The sequence below is a fragment of the Plodia interpunctella genome, chromosome 4 (assembly GCF_027563975.2).
Source record: "Plodia interpunctella isolate USDA-ARS_2022_Savannah chromosome 4, ilPloInte3.2, whole genome shotgun sequence".
Lineage (NCBI taxonomy): Eukaryota > Metazoa > Arthropoda > Insecta > Lepidoptera > Pyralidae > Plodia > Plodia interpunctella.
In genome coordinates, this window is record NC_071297.1 from 7,817,216 (window position 1) to 7,838,732 (window position 21,517).

Below are 21,517 nucleotides of genomic sequence, written 5' to 3' on the forward strand. Positions count from 1 at the left end.
ACTATTAGCTGTAGTGTTGCCAGCTCTATCTATAAATAAGAATGTAATAAATTCATGGTTCACACTTACTGCCTTGATCGTTAAAAGATAGCAACTTAATTTGAACTAGTGGCCATTCCCAGCTTCGCTCGGGTAAAATTAATTTATATACACCTTAACCTTAACTACACTATTTATTTTAAAAACCCGTATCAAAATCCGTTGCGTAGTTAAAAATATCTAAGCATACATTGGAACAGACAAAGCGGGAAGCGACTTTGTTTTTTACTTAGTGAAGTAGTGTTTGCTCCAATGATTATTTATTATACCTTTGTGTGCATGTCAATATCCAGCAGCTAGGTGACGGTGATGGCAGAGTGAGGGAAGTCAAACAAATATGTGTATGTGTGCTATATTTGGGAAATGGTTTAATATTTGCCTTGATAATAAGATATTTTCCAAGGATTCGTACAATTCTTGATGTGCATGAAAATTTGCAATATTATTATATATCGATACAGCAATCGTTGGAAAGAACATTGGCCCACGGCGTTATGTTTATGTATTCGTTTGTAATTTACATTATAAATTAACACTTATTTCACTGGTACGTGAATACCTCGTAGCTAATGAACTCATTATTGTGGCTTAGAACCTTATTAATACAGACATGGCCCGCCGACCGCAACGCGTTGGCTCAAATTACATATTGTTGCTTCGTTTTTAATTAAACTTCAGTAGACTTCCTATTCATTCGCATCATAAAAGATACATTGTGGGATGTAGGTGATCCGCTTTCCATGGCCATGCTTTGTTTAAGTATTTTGACAATATGCTTATTCTGGTAATTTATTATACTAAACTAAATATTAAATTTTGTGACACGATTCTTACCAAGTCAGACAACAAAAGTAAGTAAACAGAAACGACAGCTCATAAGATAGTGTTTTATAAGTATAATAATTGGTCGCAATTTTTTTTAATCATTGTTAAATAAACTAAAATAATTAAAACACCTAAATAAATTCCACCAACACACGTTCCGTATAAAACGACTTGAACTTAGGTTATTCTTTCCATTTGTGTTTCAAGAAAAATTTTAGAATTTCAGATTTGCGCTGCACGCGGTCCCGGCTCCATTAATGGATGAATAATACCCACTCGTCTTCGTAATGGATTCTCAAATATATTTCTGGATTCACATTATTATGACATCTCGAGTGCTCCACGACAGTTTTCAACTTAAGACAGACAGTAATTCAATTCCCTCGCTTATAACAATATCTATAGATGCCAGTCTTCATGCCAGTGAAGAAACTTGACTTGAAATAATGCTTGTGCACACAATGAACCTTTTGATTCAACTTTGACTTTAATGGGAATCTGTCGATTACTATTGATGATGACCGTATTTAATGAACTGACTGTTGATAACTCTAAATATCAAATTTAAGCAATAATACTTCAAGTACTTGAAGTATTTATAATTATTAAAGCTTTTTAATATGTTCGCTCGATACAAAGAAGTTTAATTGAGATAGATATTTCTGTCAAAAATGTTATACATATGTACTTCACTAGTAGGCGCTTTGCTCATAGTGGTCATTATAGCATATAATTTATTAGCAAATTATTTATTCTAATATTTAGGTAATGAGTTTATTAGGTCTGTATCCTTATGCATTTTAAGTTTATTAACGATTCTATGATATACTTAAAATGTATTCAATTATTATAGCAAAGTAGTGTGTTACAGCGTAGACGTTTTTTCTATATCCCAACATTTCATAAATACAAATGTGAGTTTGTGGTGAGTTTACCACATCATGCTTTGTCTACTAGCGTAGGCGGAATCATCGGCAAAAGCTAGTACTAATATATAAACTATCCATCTAAATAACCATAAAACATGTATGTAATATGGCCCACAGCATCTCATGTGCAAGCATGCATCGTTTACAGAACATTAGCATACGTTGAGATTACAACTGGCCATGCTAATGTGTATTAGCTCGCCGAACCGATACCACATGCAACAGAAAATTAGCACAAAATACGCAAATTAGCTAAACATGGAAACTTAATGTGAGAATTATGTGTATTGTTGAATTTAGATTACAAATGCAACAATAAATTATTGTGTGACAATATCTTTTTCATGTTAAATGGGGGCAATGGAAGTTCATATATGTTACTATGTAGAAAAAAAAGTAAAATCTAATGATAGAGGGATAAGTTGCATTCCAAATGATATAAAATACAATATTGTTGACATTATTGAAACACAACTGTAATAAATCCGACAAAAATGTAAAGACCTAAAAATGGTTGCGACGAGTAAAATTTTTTTAAATGTTAAATCTGGTTAAAGTCGAAAAACAAGATAAACTTAAAATGACAATGCATTTGCATTATTGTTATAAAATATTTGAAGGATTTGTGCCAATTTAACTTCATCCAAAACACTATTCTTTTGATTTCTATGTCACGACCAAATTATATTATCTGTAATTTGTTTTCACACGTAATTAGACAAAGACTTGTTTATATACAGTGCCACATCTACAGTGATTTCGCAATATTTTCGAATGTTATCTCATAATCTTGGGTTAATATTAACATGTCAGTAACCACAGTCACGACTTTGTCAGTTTGTATTAGCACTGGGTCATTTAGTTTTTTTTGGTAGTGTCAATAAGATGTATATATACTCACATCGCATCAAAAATATTTAAGGCAGACATGCCTTGAATATTTTTGGATATTTTAAAATGTACTGAAGAGGGAATCTGAAGTAGCAAAATTTATTTTACGTTGGATGTTAACAACAAATCCAAGGACAGTTTTGTGAGTCTTCAACATTTGCCAAATGGAAATGTCAGGTTCCCGACCACAACACACGACTTCTGTCAGCTTCCTATATTTGGCCTAAATGTTATGTTTCTTGACCTTTATTGTCTATTATTATATTTTAGGAACAGTTGTTTATATTATAAATAAATTAAAGTATATAGGAAAGAATTACACAGATTTAGCTAACTTTATAGTAATAATCACTAATTGAAAGAGTCTTATGAAAAATATGTAAATTATATAATGCGCTGTGGACAACAATTAATGTAAATCCATAGATACACAAACACAAAGATATATTCAAAAAATGTATATAATTTAAAAAGGGTTTGATGTCAAGAACTATAAATATGGCTTCGCTGAATGGTTTGCATCAACACTTCCAATGCTTCATAATTTAAACGGCTTTTCAGCTTGTAACAGATATTAAGCACCTACTTACGCGCTATTAATATTTTATATCATGTATTATTTTTACAACTCCAAAGGCCCCAATGTTAAATTTATTGAAGTTAATCCGTTTAAGTTGTTAAACTGTTGTTTAAACAGGTATTCGAAGGATTTTCTATTTCACGAAACACTACGGTTATTAAAGGAAATACATAAAACAGGCTTATCTATAGCTTATTCTAATAAAAGTAAACACCAACTAACCCCCGGTAGTCACGTTCGGGTTTCATTTGCGGCGGTCTATTGGTTCGAGTCCGTTCAGCGTTTGCGGCCAATACCACTCATTCAAATGAGCTCTAGTTTATAAACCCCCTATACTCCATGCAGAGTAGTGAGTAGGAAGGTTTCCGTGTAATTGAAGTTGTTTGCGGAAAAATGCCGCGTTCCATTTTGAATAGAATAGGTACTGGCTGTGTGTTTTTTTACGTTATCGTTATTGTATCGAAATTGTATACAGTTTAAAAAGAAGAAACAAGTTTAAGTTTGTTTGACAGTTGATTTCAAATTTTTTTTATTTTTTAGTAGTTAATTAAGTAGTTAAGTATTTTTTGTATTTTCTAAAACAACATCCCAAACAACATACAAAACATACTTAGTCAAAAAATATGTATTTTTTATATCTGAAGATCACAGAAATCTTCATTCGTGAATTAACTTTGAATACTTGATACATTACAGTTGGAAAACAAATTAAAATTCTCTATGTAAGAAAGCCCAAGCGCTAAGAGTAGAATATTTAAGCTTTTTATTTTTACATGTAGGTTGTTAATGCTGATTGCTTCTGAAATAGCTAGGTTTACATTTACTTTGAGATGCGCAATTCATTCCAATTTCAGAATATAATTATATTATCTATCTTACTAAGAAACAACGTTGAGAAAGAAATTAAATAAGTATATTTACTTTTAGAATATACCTACTTGTTTTTCCACTGAGGTATAATTAAAGGCAATAAAATGTGACGAATGAGCATTTTTTTCTTTTATCAATGACTTACAATGAATTTATTTTGTTAATATCTATTTTCCCGAATCTCACTGCAAAACACCATGAATACAAACATTTCTCTCCACGCAGAAAAGTTATCATCATTATTTATTTCACGTTTTCGCCAAACATTTTCTGGGCCATTTATGCCAGGGATTGTCTTAACAAAAGCGATGGACGCTCGTTAAGGAAATTTTGTTCGGATTATAATCAAATGGAAACGTAAACAAACTTTCCGTTTCACGTGACAAGCATCCGAAAAACTTGGGCCGATTCTAATTTCGCGGCGTGACGAAGAGGCCGCTCATTTCCCTGATGGTTGCGGATTTTCAATTTTCCCCACGGCGCCTCCTTTTTATTAGTTGTTGTTTCGCTTTGAATACTAATAGCCGGGAATTAGAATTCACGTGACACCTCTGCTTACATGATTCGATGTAACAACTCGCGACTTGCTCATTCAACGTCTACAGTTAGCACTCCCACGCGATGTTGTACAGACTCGGGGCAAATCATAGGGGTAAACACTGTTATATCGTGAATAGACTCCGAAAACGATGGAAAAGATCAATTTATTACTAAAATCGTCCTCATCAGCTTAAATCACAATATACCCATCATGCGCTGTAAATATGTCCGTGTTTAATCGCCGTTTCATCGAATAAGTGTATATTCTATCTATCTAAATAAGCTTAACATTTTATGCCCTTATATTACTAATTTGCGTTAATATGGAAATATTCCATGTAATATAATTTAACGATTAATTAATTAGCGGTCAGTGCCGGCCGGTATATCCCTGAACAGCGCGCCATCCGTCAGGTTAGTTTGGAAGTTAAACCGGTTAGCTGACGTGTGGGCTATGCTGCACAGATAATGAATGCACTAGGTTGTAGGGAGGTGATAATATGGAAATAGTACATACTAGATATAGGACACAGAGGGTTAATTTCATTGATATCGTAAGGCCGCGTTTACACTTGTGTATATTTTAATCAGCACTCAGTAAGCCCTTCTGACATGATAGGGACTAACACTGTTCAAATGAGTTTCCTTCGCCATTTCTTCTCAGCAGTGGTCGTTCAGAAATGTCAGTAGTTTGTAGCTTGCGAGAAATAACTATAAATATAAAAATTGACGAGAAAAAGTGCCTGTGAAGGTCTAATTTCTGAATAAATGATTTGATTTGATATGTTGTTACTTAAATTTTACGACCGTGAGAAACTTTTGCAAATGTAAAAATTATATCTAACTTGCCGTAATTTTTGCTTACATTTATCAGCCCGTAAGTTCTTTCATAAAACTTATACTTTATATACGTATATATAATATTCTTTGCCCGCCAGTGAAATGTCACAAACACAAAGTACTCAAACAGATAGACAAACATTTGCTGAAAACATACAAATAGTAAGTAGTAGTTTTTGGCTAAATAGCCAAAGCTATTTTCCATCCCAAAATTCTTGCGAGAACCAAAGTGTAACTGTAACCGAGTACTAAATAGGTTTTTTTTTATTTAAGGTCATGCTAAAATATTTGTTATCCACAGAAAATAGAACTGGGCTTTAGGTTTCATGAATATAGCGCAGTTATTTGAATATATCTTATGCAATTTGAATATCTAAACATTATCTAATATACCGGAATATTAGGAGCATATTAGTGGTCAATGATACGTAAAATATGTTTAAAATTTTCACAAAATTTTCCCCATGTAGTTCCCAAAGAATACACTATTTATTTTGAGCCTTTCAGATGCAAGTATACGACAGACGATAAAAGTGTCCCGTAATGCTCATAAAGCGGAGTTGTCCTTCTGGGAAATGCGAATGACAGAAATGGACATTATGCTTTTTCCCATTTATTAATAGCACCTATAAAAAGTTTCTTGAAAGGCAAAGGCGTCCATATTTACACCACCAGATATGTCACGTGGTGAATGACGATCTTGAAGAAACATTTTCCCGCTATTATCAAAGTCCGCCATGTTGTTTTGTTTGAAGTGGAAGCTTATTGAGTTTCGGGCGCATCTGATGCACCGTTTATTAATCCGAGAGTTTTAATTATGCTACACATTAATCATGTTGGGCATCGAATTTCGCTCTTTATAAGGTAAATATTAAAGAATAATACTTCACTTTACTGTAAACAATTTTACCGATAAGTCCTACTTTAGGGGTTAATTAATTAGATAATTGCCAAGAGTTTTATCATGTTATTATTGAAATTTACTTTGAATTCAAATTTAATCTATTATTTTTCAAATGACAATTGACAACACAGCTGCGAAAGAAACCTGGAAAATGCTCAGGTAATAGCGAGACTGGTGTATACTGCCAAGCCAGCAAGTTGCATCATAAGGGTGGGTTGCACCAGTCAACTTTGGCGTTAACTTTAACCTGCACGAAAAACGCAATGTACTCCGTTTTGTCTAAACATCTGCGGTGCGCAGCTTAAAGTCAATGGCAAAGCTGACTGGTGCAACTCACCCTAAACAATGTTTATAGTTTTCAGGTTCTGTATTTGAAGGCACTTTAAGCTGAGATTAAGTTAATTTTAAGTACCTAGCATACTCACTATAAAGAAAGACGTATTGAACAAGCAAAATATATTTTTAATAGCTTGCAACGATGCAACAGTTTATCAAGCAGGTTTTAATTATGCTGTAGATTAATCATAAGCGTTTAATACCGAGTATGGAGCAACGCCCGCCCTGACGGCCGATCCAATAAATATTATGACAAAATGAAAGTATAAAGAGTTGGCTTTTTAATATACAGTACAATATTGTGTACTTACATTGTCATATTACGTGAAATGCGCCTGTGAATGCTTATTTTTTGAATAAATGATTTGATTTTAACAGATGTACTAAAGATGAGTTTTTTAAATCAGAAGGTTAATACTTGATTGTATTTTTTTTGACAAAACAGACATCATTTTTTTAAATTTGTTTAGTAATTTATTTAATTTGATTTTTCAAATAATAAAATGTACAAAATGCGACTGTTATATGGAGCTAATAATATTACGGAGAAAGTCTTGGTAGAAGTGATCAGTTTATTAATATGTGTAGTGTAGTATTGTCAAGTGATTCATATTGAAGAGGTAACTTATGATTCGATGATCGCAATCTCATCCACTAACTACAATCCAACTTTGCCAAGGCTTGACTTCTTATTTCATATCTGAATAATCGGGGATTATAAAGTTAAAAGTTACTTCTCTTCAAAAGGCAGAGTCGAAGCTGGAAGATAGAATTTTCTCGAAATAGTCATAGACTTTCTCACCAAGCTAGACAGTAGACAATGAAACATATTTTTATTGCAAAGAATGGAAGCAGATCACCTGACGGTAAGTGATCATGGCTGTCCAGGGACAATTGCAATGGGGACCAGGGACTCTCAGGTGTTTTGGAAGCCTTTCAAGAAACTGCTGAGTTTCATGAAGGCACCAATGTCGTATACACTCGTATGACTCTATAAATAATCTTATTGATCAAAAAATATACGATACAATTATCACAATTTTAAATATTCTATATGGAATATAATTAAGAATGTAAATTTCTAAAATTAATTTTAAATTAACTAACACCTATATAATATTCCTAAAATTAATTTCATTTACACCGTATTTTGAATACATAATTTGCAGTTATTATTTATGGTCTATATAACTTAAATCAATGTAATATATATCTATTTATATATGCTGCTGATTCATTCATAACCTGCGTAGGTTTTTTAATACCAAGACAAACCTTTACTTATTTTCATATTTGGAAATCTAGTTTAGTCATTTAAAAAAGAAAAAAGAAGAAAATAATCTTATACAAGAACATTTAGCTAAGCAATACCCTCCATAATGGCCCTGCCCCTCTTTTACCCTTCGGACATATGACGATACTCTCTTCACTAAACTATCCTAACCCTGGGTATGTAATATTATGAATGCCAAATAATATTTTTATTTATTTTTTGGCTTATTTCCTACCTCTCACGTTTTACTCAAAAAACCTTCTTGAAGTTTTGAATGTATAATAATTATGAGGATATATAAGTATAGTGGAAAAGTACTGATCCCGTGGGCGGTATTGTTGGCAAATTCTTTACTTTTCGAATATTATATATTTAAATATACTTAATACTCTAAATTACTTAACATAGTTTTTCAATAATTTGGAATGTGAAATTTTTGATTAGTAAACTGATACTGATAAAAATAACTAAACTTATAACATATCTATCTTTAATCTATCTCTTCTATTCGAATATCATAAAGGTTGGTATCGATGCCGGGTACCTAATTACCAAAGTTGCCAACTCGCGATAGCTGTTCGCTATGCAAAAGATATTTTGCATGAATTTCAACTTACTAACGGATTTTCCTGAAATTTTTCAGCAAATTCTAGTGTAGGATCGATCGGAATCCTATGCACACGACTGAAATAGATATTTCAGTCGTGTGCATAGGAGCAGGTTTGAATATAAATAGGAAACAATAACGTACTCAAATCTGTCGCGTTTAAAATTAAAATTTGAAAATGGAATGCAAATGTTTTTTAATTTCATGAAGCACAGAGAGCGGAGAGGATCATCCGTTATTAGTGTAGTTATTATTGTAGCTGAGGGCAGCGAAATAGTTGACTGCAATAGTGTAATTAAAGCCGAACTTAATTTCCTGCCACTAGTCCCGCCCCAGCCGCTTCCTACCCCTAAAATAACGATTTCATAGAACACAAATACTTCCTAAATCCTAACATATTTCCAATTAAGAATGAATGAAAAATTATTTATTCGTTATCATTTTATCATTGGTTCGTTAATATAAGTTATCAATACTTATATTAACGAACCAATGTAGCAAACGTATAAAGCATTTTTTCATAAAATTACATGTTTCTTTTCCATATGGATAATGAAGCTATATTCACGTATGTCTCTCTAGTAACTCACGGTACCTAATGGTAAATATTGTTGTTAAAGCATGGCTTCTTTCATCAAAAAATGTTAAGTTATATTCAAAATATACCCATCTATACATTTTTATTTTGTATCCGTAGTTAATTAGATTTTTGATGAATAGTGTCTGCTCCTGTTTGTTCGCAGATAAGCGTTTCAACCGAATTTAAGATGTTTTGATGAGTACATTTAGAGTACGTACATAAGTATAGGTACTTATATATAAATTGAAATAATTTTCATTGTATTGGCAGGGCAAAAATGAAAATGTATTATTATTTTTCTTGTCCAAGAGCAGGTAAAGTAGAAAATTCAAAACCATCAATTCAATCAAGAACGTTATATTAACTATATCCGGATTGAGAATTTACTATATCGATGATTTAAACTTAGTATGAAATACATCCAAGACACTGAAAAGAGTGAAAACAGATCCATAGTTGTCAGACCAATGGAACTCGTAATATTGTCATCCTTGACGTCACCAAGCCACAAACTATTGAAATCAAATACCTACACTGTTTGGCATATAGGTATAATGGAATAATAACGTTGTAATTTTATACTGGAACCCAGCATATATATATATATATATATATATATATATCTACAAGCAGTGTTAGGAAATTTTATTTACACATATATATTCTAATTTATTTAATTCCCTATTGCAGGAGACGTTTATTTCGCATGCGAACTTTATGGTCAGAAGGCAATTTCATGTTGAATTAATAAAGTGAATTACTCATAACGAAGCCGTGGGAAATATTTAAACGGTAAGATATATTTTATGACATGCCTATACGTATATCTGCATATGAAATTAAGATATTCTAGCTGTCGCGCGCTCGCAGTAAGTAGGCATGTTTACTCTCGGTATCTATTCCAAATTTCATTAAAATCGGCCCAGTGGTTTAGAGACTTTCGCAATTGTAATAATATTTATATTTGGATTTCAGGTTAAAATCTCGCTTCGGATCTTTAGATATCATATATTTATATGGTGACATCAACCAAAATAATACTGAATACTGAAGGAACGCATGGGCATAAGCAAATTTAACTAACATAATTTCCGGCACCGGAGTCCATCAAGTTCAAACCCATGACCCCTGACACGCTACAGTAAGCTGATCCGAACGTTTGACGTCGCAAGCGCAACTCCACAGTTAACCCGCTGCGTTTTTTATGTAACCTTTGGATTTAATAAAAAATTAAGACGTTGCGTCGTACAATTTCCACGAAGCTGACCAAGAATTTATACACTGGATTGATAGATTGACTATTTAGCCTGTAATTTTGCTGCATTAAAACTATTCGCAAATAATAATAATAATTTTAGACAAATGCTAGTTGTGCAGTATCTTCATTTCCAGTTTATATTTGTTAGTATATTTAGTTTAGTTATATAGTTTATATGTTTTCACAATACTGGGGTAGTTAAAGAAAATTGGAATGAATTATGGGATAACGATATGATATTTGTATTTAAGTATTTATGTAAACTTTATTTACTAATATTATCAAAGGAAAACTGAAAGATAATTTATATTTAGAACATGATGTCTTTACAAAAGTTTAACAGCAATATTAAAATGTTTAGACATCGTGTTCGATTTCACATTTAAAATCAATTCTCCATGTCATAGATTTCTCATGTCTTCTAATTATTATGTAATTTTTGACCCATTTTGTCTAATTGTAAGACTATTGTAGCGCTCCGTCTAAACTTTTTTATTTTTGAGACCTCTGCCCCAATATTACGATTGAACTCGCGTAATAAAGCAAGGTCATCTTCATTGTGGTCTATTGTGAAGGCTCGCTCGACAGTTGAGAGCAGCCAATTATAAGCCAGAGTGTTTTGAAAGCCATCCATCATAGGAATAATAGCCGTTATATTTAGGGCTAAGTATTTTAAGTCGAAGCGAGTATCTAATAAACGATATTGTGTATGTGTCAGTATTTCAAAATTATTAATATCGCTCGGCTCCTAATATTTTTACCTTTAGTGATGCGCTCCTAATATTTTTATCTTTAGTGATGCGATTCAAGTGATAAAACTAATTTATAAATGTCTTTCATTTCGATTTACAGATTTAATCAAGATTAGGTATGTATTTTTTATAATGGTATCTTTTAATCAAATAAGTAAGCTTTACTTTTTTAAATTGTTATTTTTAAACATTATTTTTGATTAATTTTTAAAGAATTAGATACATAAGTCATTAGAAACCAAATAAATTAAAGTACGATAAAATTGAAATTATTATTAAATTATTCATTGTTACTAACAAAAAAAATGGACTTATGGTCTGAATAAAAAAAAAAGAAATTTAAACTAATATTGGTCCGATATCGATATACGTAGATAATATACTTGCGAATAAATAACAGAACTCAAAGAACATCAGAGCACTCCTGATATTGCACCATGGTATTATCCATTGAATTGGAAATTTTCAATAGCCCATTAAATACTCCCCGTCATCTGACTATTTATTGCACAGGCTTTTAAAGTTAATAACCGAGAATTTAATTTATTTAGTGACGGCTCACAATTTATGACACTTTATTTCTTCCTTGCCTAGAAAAATAGTATGAAAAGAATCAGAAACTCGCTTTTACTGACTACATGCATGACACAGGACATTTATAGTTCACTATTAATAATGGCCAAAATTATACTATATACATGACAACTGTGATTTGAACGATACTATGGATGTTTTGATACGGGGGATATTTTGGTATACTAATGGAATTTATGATGACGCTCCCAATTACCTGCGTACTCCCAAACTACATACATATACATGCGCCTGAAACACAAAACACCATAGTTTTCGTGTAGTTACCTGCTTATCAACCAATCCAAATTCAATGCAAATCCTTTATCAGGACTTATGGTACATGATGAAATGCGGGGGACTGTATTTGAGCATATTAAGTACAATAAGCTTGATCATTAAATTTAAAAACAGTAATAAATAAATTGCTTAATTTCATATTCAGAAATCCTTTTCAAACTGCTAATTTTATACCCCAGAGTACTGATAAGGGTTGTTTCTTTCCCGGAATTGAATACAGTGGTCCCGTGGTGGGAGCCGGCAGCCTTATCAGACAATATTAGAATGTCAAGAGGCGAAATAAATTATTTATGAAACGTTAAATTACACCGTATATTTTAGAACTGAATCATATTAAATTGTGGCCGCTGTCACACTTTATTACTTTGCAGTGTATTTACAAGTTTGAAAGTTATATTGTCTATGCTTGTGATAGCAAAAAATTAAGATTTTAAGATAAGCAATCGAATATGAAATAACCAGTCGCAAGGGGTTCTGTTTGCAACTGCTATACCTGCTTATCCTTTTTTTAAAGCGTGAAAATAGCTCTGCCCAAGCAACGGAAAACCGAACAGAAGAGAAGAGTTTTAATTACTTTTTGATAATTTATTTGAAGGAAAAAAAACTTACATGCCTAAATATATTTTAAGTATACTTACCAATTTAGTGTTAGGGATATCGATATTCAAACAATATAACCGAATTATCTGAAATTAATAGAAAAATATATTAATAACAAAGAATTACAACATCATACCATGGTGTGAAGTCCAACATAAGTACGCTAGATACCTATTAACGTTGAAATATGATAACGTTACAAAGTACATTCACGTTTATTTTTTTCTCTTTATTTTGGCATCAAACAGTTTATAGCAAGTACATGTTGATATGTTATAACAGTGGAGAGACAAGCGGCGGAATTATAAAATCCTTTTACAACTTCTCACAAACTTTGTGTGGGGTCTCCCACCATGAATTTATAGTTAGATCGTAACATAACTTCGTGTCTGCCACACGCAAGTTGTCTTGTGTCTATCAAACGTGATTATCTGTCAAACATGTAACGGAGTCTCGTTATGAATGAAGACATTGAATGTACCTAGAATGTTGTAGAGCGCCTGCCTACGCATCGTAGCAACGCGCTACGAGTATGCAAATGTGAATCATAATGATGAGAAGATGTGTTTGTGTTTATGAAGTTATGAATTGGCAATATTCCACTTATTACATTTATGGTAAAGTGTATGTCGTGTTATTTCTTTTTTAGTATTTTTTATTAGCCTATGGAGTCATATTGTTGAGCAAAGGCCACACTTCTAATTTGCTATTCATCCCTGTCCGTTGCGTAACTGCTAATTTATCAAAGACAAATAAAACATCGTTAAAGTCAACGTCTTTGACGGTGTAGAAAGAAATTTGAAGTGTGGGTCTTAATGTGTGTGACATAATGACGACTCTGTGCCAAATCAATTTGTTTACATCAATCATACTCAGACACGAGTATACGACACAAATTCTAGATAGTAGGTAATAAATAGATCTGCCATATCATACCATACCATACCACCATAGGTATTACTATTATGAAAATAATGGTTATGTTATGACTATAATTATCTCTCGAAACAGTCATTTCAAAACTGTAATAAGACAAAGCGTGGTCTGTCAAAGGTCATTCACCGTCAATCAGCTGGACTAAGTCGCAAATAGTTGCAATGTTTAATTGGGAGTAATTTGGACTGTCATAGTGACAGCAGCGTGGTTTGCGTTCACGCCTCGGTGCGGCGTTTTGACCTTTTCTTTCCAGAGGACATGTGACAAAGAAGGACGACTTGCTCGAGTGCCAGTGACATTGGTGTCATGTCACTGCTGCGAAGGAATATAAATATTCTAATTTTGAATATTACAATAGTGTTAAAATATTTTTATCACGTTTAGACGATTTCAAAATGTTATCTTCGATTTTTATCTGATTTAAACAAAAAACCAAGCCAAGTTTGTGAAAGAAATATTTAGACAGTATGGTATAAAAATAAATCAATAACGTGTACATTATACATTATATTCGTCAAATCAAAATGACTAAAGATCCAATGAAAAACTTTAAGCGCCTTGACATTCCGGAGCTTGGCTATATATCTATAAAAATATTACATCCATTATTGTCTATCATAATAGAATATACATCATTTTATATGCCATTGGGCTTTGTAATCTCTTCCTTAACTTACATCTAAACTTTTGGTATAATATAACTATTATTGTCATAACCTCGAAAAAGTTTAAAAGTCAAGGGCGCTTAGTATTGTTTACGGACAGACGAAGGCGTGTCATTATTTAGGGTATTGCAATGCGCAATGGCATGATCGATCATTTTAAAAGTGCTAATTGGTATCTTCAGCGATGTATGCATTACTAATGAGTCATGCGTAGGATTCACGTAGGCTTGAGTTCACAGACGTTTGTTCGAGGTCAATAATTGCTTCGTGACGCATTGCGCATGGCTGGTTAGGGCCGATGTTCGCATAAGAACGTAGCCAAAATTGAACTTTCTGAAAATGTCCAATTTTTGTTCGCTAAATCCTTAGAACTTAGAATTATAGGGCAAATTCACATCCAATACGACGCATTTTTCGATTGGTGCACAGTAAATTTATGTTAAAGCATAAAGAACAATTTAGTACTTTTATTATTGATAACATAAATCTATAAATAACAAACATTCAAATTCGACCCGAAAAAATATTTAAAATAAATAGTTCAAGATCACGCCATGATATATATGTACTGCCAAATTTCAATAAATAGTTGTGTCAGTATAATACATTTTTCAGCCAGGTCAAGATATTATAAGACCTACTAATTCCATGATTATAAGATGGCGACGCCTCTTTGATATTTGACTATGGCCGATCCAATGTAATTGTATATTAGATTGATATTGGATGTTTTAGTCCAGTGTTGGCCGGATTGCTTGTCCATATCTCGATTGTGAGTCGTGCTAACCTCGGCTGTACGTAAAATAATGAACAATTATATTCACGACTCGGCCAATCAAATGTTATTGATTGATAAAGTACAACGATTTGTGGAATATTTGTTGCAATTACTTGTCTACTAAAACGCGTTTCGCAGAGGACACTCCATTAAGCGAAGATGGGTCAATTAAAAGTAATAGGTACGTGTTGAAACAATAATTACTAAATGTGTGCAAAAATTATTTTCTGTCTTAATATTTATTCGATTTGAATAAATAGAAGAAGAGAAGTTCTTATGATTTTTTATCAGTTTTTCGGAAAGTTTTTTTACAAATGGTGATTGGTGTTTAAAAAGTAAACAATCATACTAACAACAGTGTTCAGTGCATAGATGAAACCAAATGAATATTGGATGTTTTAAAATTAAAATTTTCATAAAGATATTTCTATTAAAACGGCGATTAGCCAACTGCGCCCAGGGGAAACCTGCTCATTGCTATTCCAGAATACAAGAACGTTTTGTTTAAAATATGTTTTCTAACAAAAAGGTTTAAAAGGAAGCTAGTACGGGGTCTCGTTGAAAATTATGCTATTTTAGTTGCTAATCTGTAACGTGATTAGAATTATATAAAAATAAATCGTTTTACCCGTCATCATACCGCACAGTAACTAAGAAAAATAATAGTACAAATAGGTACAATTTTTTATTTGGCTGAGCATTTTGGTTATTTCATCTCAATTTCGTGATTTACTTTTGTAATAACTAAGAAATGTATGTATATAAATAAGCAATTGGTAATGTTTAATGTCAAAATAAAACAATACACAACGGGCCTCCTGACTAAGCAGAGGACAGTTGAATACTGAATGTGTATTTTCCTTCATTACCTACTGGGAAAAAGAAATATTCTCGCATATTTCTAGATCGGAACATGTTTCTCACAGAATATTTTCCTTTCTTTGAAACTCCGTTACTATTTAAATTAAGATTTCTTGCTAAAGGAATTCAAAGAAAAAGGATTTTCGTTAAAGACTGAAAGGTAAAATAAAGCCTGAATTTTCCACTTTGAAACAACATAGCGGGAGGATAATTTACAAAAATCAAATAGATTTCAAGGCTTATAGTGTTACCATCGAAACAGGTTTTGTAATTACTTGTTTGACTCAAAGATCGTATAAATCTTTACTTTCGTGTAAATACTCCATGCAATAGGCAGCAAGATGCTTGTAAATAGTAATCAAAGCAAATATATTTTATCCCAATCTTATTTGATATTATACTCGTAAATGCGAAATTATGTTTCTTTGTCAACTTAACAATAACCAATGTTTTCTTTTTTTCTTTCGAAATTCACCCGGGTGAAGCAGCGGGTAAAAGCTCCCTAAATAAAAATTAGATCAGTTATTCATAAAAAAAAGTTTAAACATATTATATAAGCTGAAGAATGTTTTGTCACTATCGCACTTAAAAATATTTGAAATTTATAGAAAGAGATTTGTCTCTTTCTGTCAATTTTTAGCTTAAAGTATGCTTTAACTTTTATATGAATAACAGGGAATATGTAAAAAATATAATGCGATGTCGTTAGCGCTGCATTTCTGCAGTTGTAGTGCATTTGACAAGATAGACTATCTCTTGCGGAACTCATCGTAATGTGCGTCATTACGGGAACGACGCGACGTTACATGAGATGACGGAAATTATCGCTTGTGGTCTACTCATTGCATTGCCCATTTCCGACCTCGGTTTTATTTTGACCAGTCTTATGTTTGCGGCTTTGAGATTGATAGTTTTTTGTTGTAATAATCATGTCTCATATATGACATTCTGGTTTTTTTAGTTACATTAAAATTCCTTCCGAAGGAAATAAAAAAATGTCGATGTTATTTTTAATTACTGTTTTCATCACCCCACTAATATTATAAAAAGGCGAAAGTTTATGACAAAGTATATTTGTTACTTCCTCACGCTAAAACGGTAGGGCCATTTTTTATAAATTGAGGTAGCTGATACCTTGGATCCCATAGGGTTTGGTCAAAAAGTTTGAAGTCAATGGTGCTTTATAAAGTAGGTGGCGCTACTGTGCATAAAAACGAAAGCACTTTTTAAAAATAATTACGCGGGTAACAACTTGGAGTGCAGCTAATATATTATAACTATGACTCTGAAATTGTAATTATTAAATCAACAATCGAGTTAGCTAAAGGCAGTAAATATTACATAAAGTGCCTATTACATTATGCTGCATGCGATGTAACAGTGCTGTATAACAGTGACCAGTCATTATTATCAATTTTACTAAATGAGTAAAATGCACAACTGCTCGTAATGTGCAGTTAGCAATTACATGCGAATTACAAATACAGACGTATTACATATCGTTGTTGTACTCAGCAAACATCGTTACAGAACTATATGTACTAGAACTAAATGTTTTGTATGTTGATAAAGGAAATTACATGATTTACTTCATTTTAATTGAAACTGTCTTCGCCGATATACCTACCAGTGTTAACGAAATTTATAAATTATTTAATATTTCAATAATTCTATGTCATTATCACAGATAAAATTTCAAAATTAATAAATGTACCTAATGTTTTTAACATTAGGTACATTTATTAATTTTGAAATTTTTAGGTTAGATTACGCGCCAATTTGATCGGAAAAGTGAAGTGACGTTGACGTTTATGACATTTTAAGAAAATAAAACAAAAAAAATTAAGTGATCAATGTTACGTGAATTTAGGTAGGTACACGTACACAGTCGTAAACAAAAACTAACAATTTAATTTCCATTAAGTTATAGCAGATGACAGTAATGATTTCAACTTCGTGAATATAATTATAATGAGTTACATACCCTTACCATCTTCAAATGCAATAGCAGTAAGTGCATGTTGATACTTCATGCAGTAATATAGCTCAGACATGTTCTAATCTAGACATTAGGCCACAGACAATAATCTAGGACATTATTCGTGGACACGCGTGCGTGCTCGTCACCATTATTCCTGGGCACGCACACTTAAGGATGTGCAGACGAGAGATTTGACGCACACTTAAGGCTTGTGCCGACAGGGGATGTGACCTCTTACATTAGCCTTGATGACCACATGTATTAAATTAAAAGTACCGAAGTGTACGTGGATTTTCTAGAGTAGGTATTGGAAACGTACGCAGAGGACTTGCCGCTTCTGATTACTGAAACTTTAGTGAATACCAAGCCATGAAGGTATTTACATGGAGATATTTTCGTAGTACTACATTGTAATTGTAGTAATTCATAATTTATTTACATTCATTAATCAAAACGAAGTATGCAAAGAGATTGCGTCTATGTTGATTAGCTTGTTAATGGTTGGAGTATGCAAATATTCTACAACTTTTTATACGTGGTATTTTAGTTGTTTTATAAAATAAGCGACTTATTTTTGACGACGAAAGTATCTCGTCTGTACAGGTCTTAAGGGATCATGAGCAGTCCTGTGGCCCTTCTCCTATCGTAATAAATTACTTTTAATGACCATGTTTCTCGTTAAAATCAATTCATCAATGGCATTCATTTTCTAGCGGCTAAATGCTTAGTAATTAATATTTCTACTGTGTCAACTGTAAGAAGCTAATAAGGTAAATCCTTATATTATCTTCACTACATGGTATAAAACAAACTCGCTTCCCGTCTCTGCTCATATGTACCTACGCCCAGATCTTTAAAAGCAAGTACACGATGGATTTTGATGCGGGTTTTTAAATAGTGTGATTTATGGCGAAGGTTTAGGTGTAAAATTTATTATGGTTTTACCCGGGCGAAGCAAGGACGGGTCGCTAACATTATATATACCGCCTTTTGGGCAATACATTCTTGTATGTACAATTACCGTTTTGCAATAAAGTATCTTGTTTTGTATTGATTAGTAGTTGTGCTCAACTTCTGCCCAGATATATCATTATAGGGAATTCCCCTATATCTGTTATTTTTGTAAATTTATTTGTGTAAAGTTGCTTTGATATTTTCGTCAAATAAATTAATGCAAAATCTAATTAATTATGTAATTTTTTTGGAAATGTCAACATCAAGGAAAGCAATTACTCAGGATTTCTCTACCTGGAAATACTGTAAAACTTGGTACCATCTTTTAAAATATAGTCAGTAAAAATAGGCTAGAAGTTAATTCAACTAGAAAAATGTCTCTAGAAAAGTAAAAGTAGCTGGTGACGGGTCACCAGCTAGTAACAAAATTGAATCCTGTGATAAATATTAATAGTTATAAATAATTATTCAATGTATTGTGATTGATTATATACAGCTACTAGGTACTATTTACTTTGTCTATATGGTGTTAAATAATCGCCGACAATATTAGATGATTTGAATAAAATTTGTACTTAATGTTAGTAATAACACTCAATACATGTACAAATAAAATATAGGTAATATTTAAATTTTATAGTAATAGATATTTATATTCTAAATTTTCTCCCAATTTATTACATTTTTTGGCTAATAAATCGATTACGCGGATTTGTGACCAAGCGTAATCAATGGTAGAAGTAAGAAAAAAAAGCACATTAGAAAAAGACAAAATAAAAATAATTTTGAGAAAGAAACTTTTAGTATGTACCTACTTACATATTATTTATATTAAAAACCAATAATAAAAGCCCTGATACCTACAGAACTCATATTTATTGGGTCTAATACTTACCCACAAAATACATAAATGGAGGGCGGAGGAAATTAGCAATCCCCAATGTACTGAATGCACTTGCTTGTAGATAACTATCGTTCATTATTGCTATAATTAACTTGAAAATGTATTATTGCAATGTTATTAAACGTTCTGCATTTGATCATTTTGTGGACTAGTATGATATGATACGTGACTGAAATATATTTAGAGTAGGTATGTCCATTCAAACATACATGAAGACATTTGCAGTTGTATACGGAATATATACCGCTTACCATCAGGTGGGCCACGTGTCTGTCTTCCCGGCATGGTTGTATACAATAAAATATTCATTGAAATTAATTTGATTTACAAAATTTTGTTTGTACATTTTTAAAATATTTATAAATTTATAATAGTTTATAATATTAACTGCGAATGTGTTGAGTATAAGTAATCTAAGAAATACGTAATTAAATATTTAAGTATTGGAAAAATTGTAAGATTCTTATAAATAGCAACGTCGCCACCGTATTGCAGGACCACAGGCACAGACGCTGCAAGTCCATAAGTATCATGTCAAGGGTTCTCTTACTTGCAATTTGCGTGTAGCGGCATCCCTCCACTTTTCCAGTGAATTTATAAAAACATGATCCATTTTGCATGTACATCTCTATGGTAAGAGGTGCCGGGATTCAAATATTTTAATTAATTTACAGCAGAAAATTTAATGAACGTACATTTCGGATTTCGTATTTTACGTAGAATCTTTTTGAAGTAGTTTTATTTTTAGCGTTGTGTATTTCATTTGCTTGTTTGTAGCGGATGCTATATCAAAAATGGTTTTTTAAAATAAAATTGTATTTAAAAAAAATATGTATAGCGATTTTGTTCTGATGAATGCTTTGTTTAATCTTTAATATTTATTTAATACTATTTATGACTCCAAGTTTCACTGTTCTGGGAATTTTTGGGTTTAGGATATATGAAGCTATTGTATACAGAAAAAAATTTCGAATCGTTAAAAAATCATCTTGTTTCACTAAAGAGCCAATGTATTGACTGCTAAAGTCTATTTACCACTAATTGCTCTGGGAGCACAAACCCCGTCCGTGTCGAATCCGAGACTAAAGTCGTGTTTGCACTGGAGACACTGTCCCACGACGGAGATTACTATAACACGCCCCAATTACGGCGATATGTGATGTTCACTTGCTACGTACAAATGAAGTTCGGGAATTAGCTTTAAGATTTACTATTAAAGGAATATGTAAGTATTTACTTTTTTACTTGAATGAATTTATTTCTACGTATAATAACCTAATTTTTTAGAGATATTTCACTTATTTCTTTCACTAATATTACGCTGCTGAAGGGCACAATTCAATGTGATTGGCAAAATTTATTCAAATAAGTAAAGTACAGGACAAATTCTTAACTTTTATAAACGTTCTAGATCAACCACCACAGGAAATGTACCTAATGTTAAGTTAATATTAAATATATTCCTATAGGCGACTTCAATAAAATCTGAAACCTGTATTAGGAATAACAAGCTTGATAAAGAAATAAAGCAATAAAGAAAAACAGGAAATAACAGTAGTATAATAACCTAAATTGTGTAATATTTCTTGTACTATTGCTACATACTTTCTATGCTACGGTCGCTCATTTTTCACTAAATAAATATCATAATGTTATATTCATCTTCTTTATATGCGCAGATCTATATCTATATCTATATCTATATCTAATCGTGATTATACCATCCGATTTGTGTGTCTAG

At 32.1% G+C, this 21,517-nt stretch overlaps 1 protein-coding gene across 7 annotated transcripts in view; it reads right to left on the bottom strand.

The window, feature by feature from the left end:
* LOC128669238 (uncharacterized protein) overlaps positions 1-21,517 on the bottom strand; it is a 122,394-nt gene that overhangs the window by 18,967 nt on the left and 81,910 nt on the right. For 5 of the 7 annotated variants that reach the window (XM_053743921.1, XM_053743923.1, XM_053743920.1 and 2 more), the window contains one exon: positions 12,736-12,783. The exons of the other annotated variants lie outside the window; for them this stretch is intronic. The gene's annotated coding sequence lies outside the window, so the exon portion shown is untranslated. The remainder of the gene's footprint in view (positions 1-12,735; positions 12,784-21,517) is intronic. 7 annotated transcript variants of the gene reach the window in all.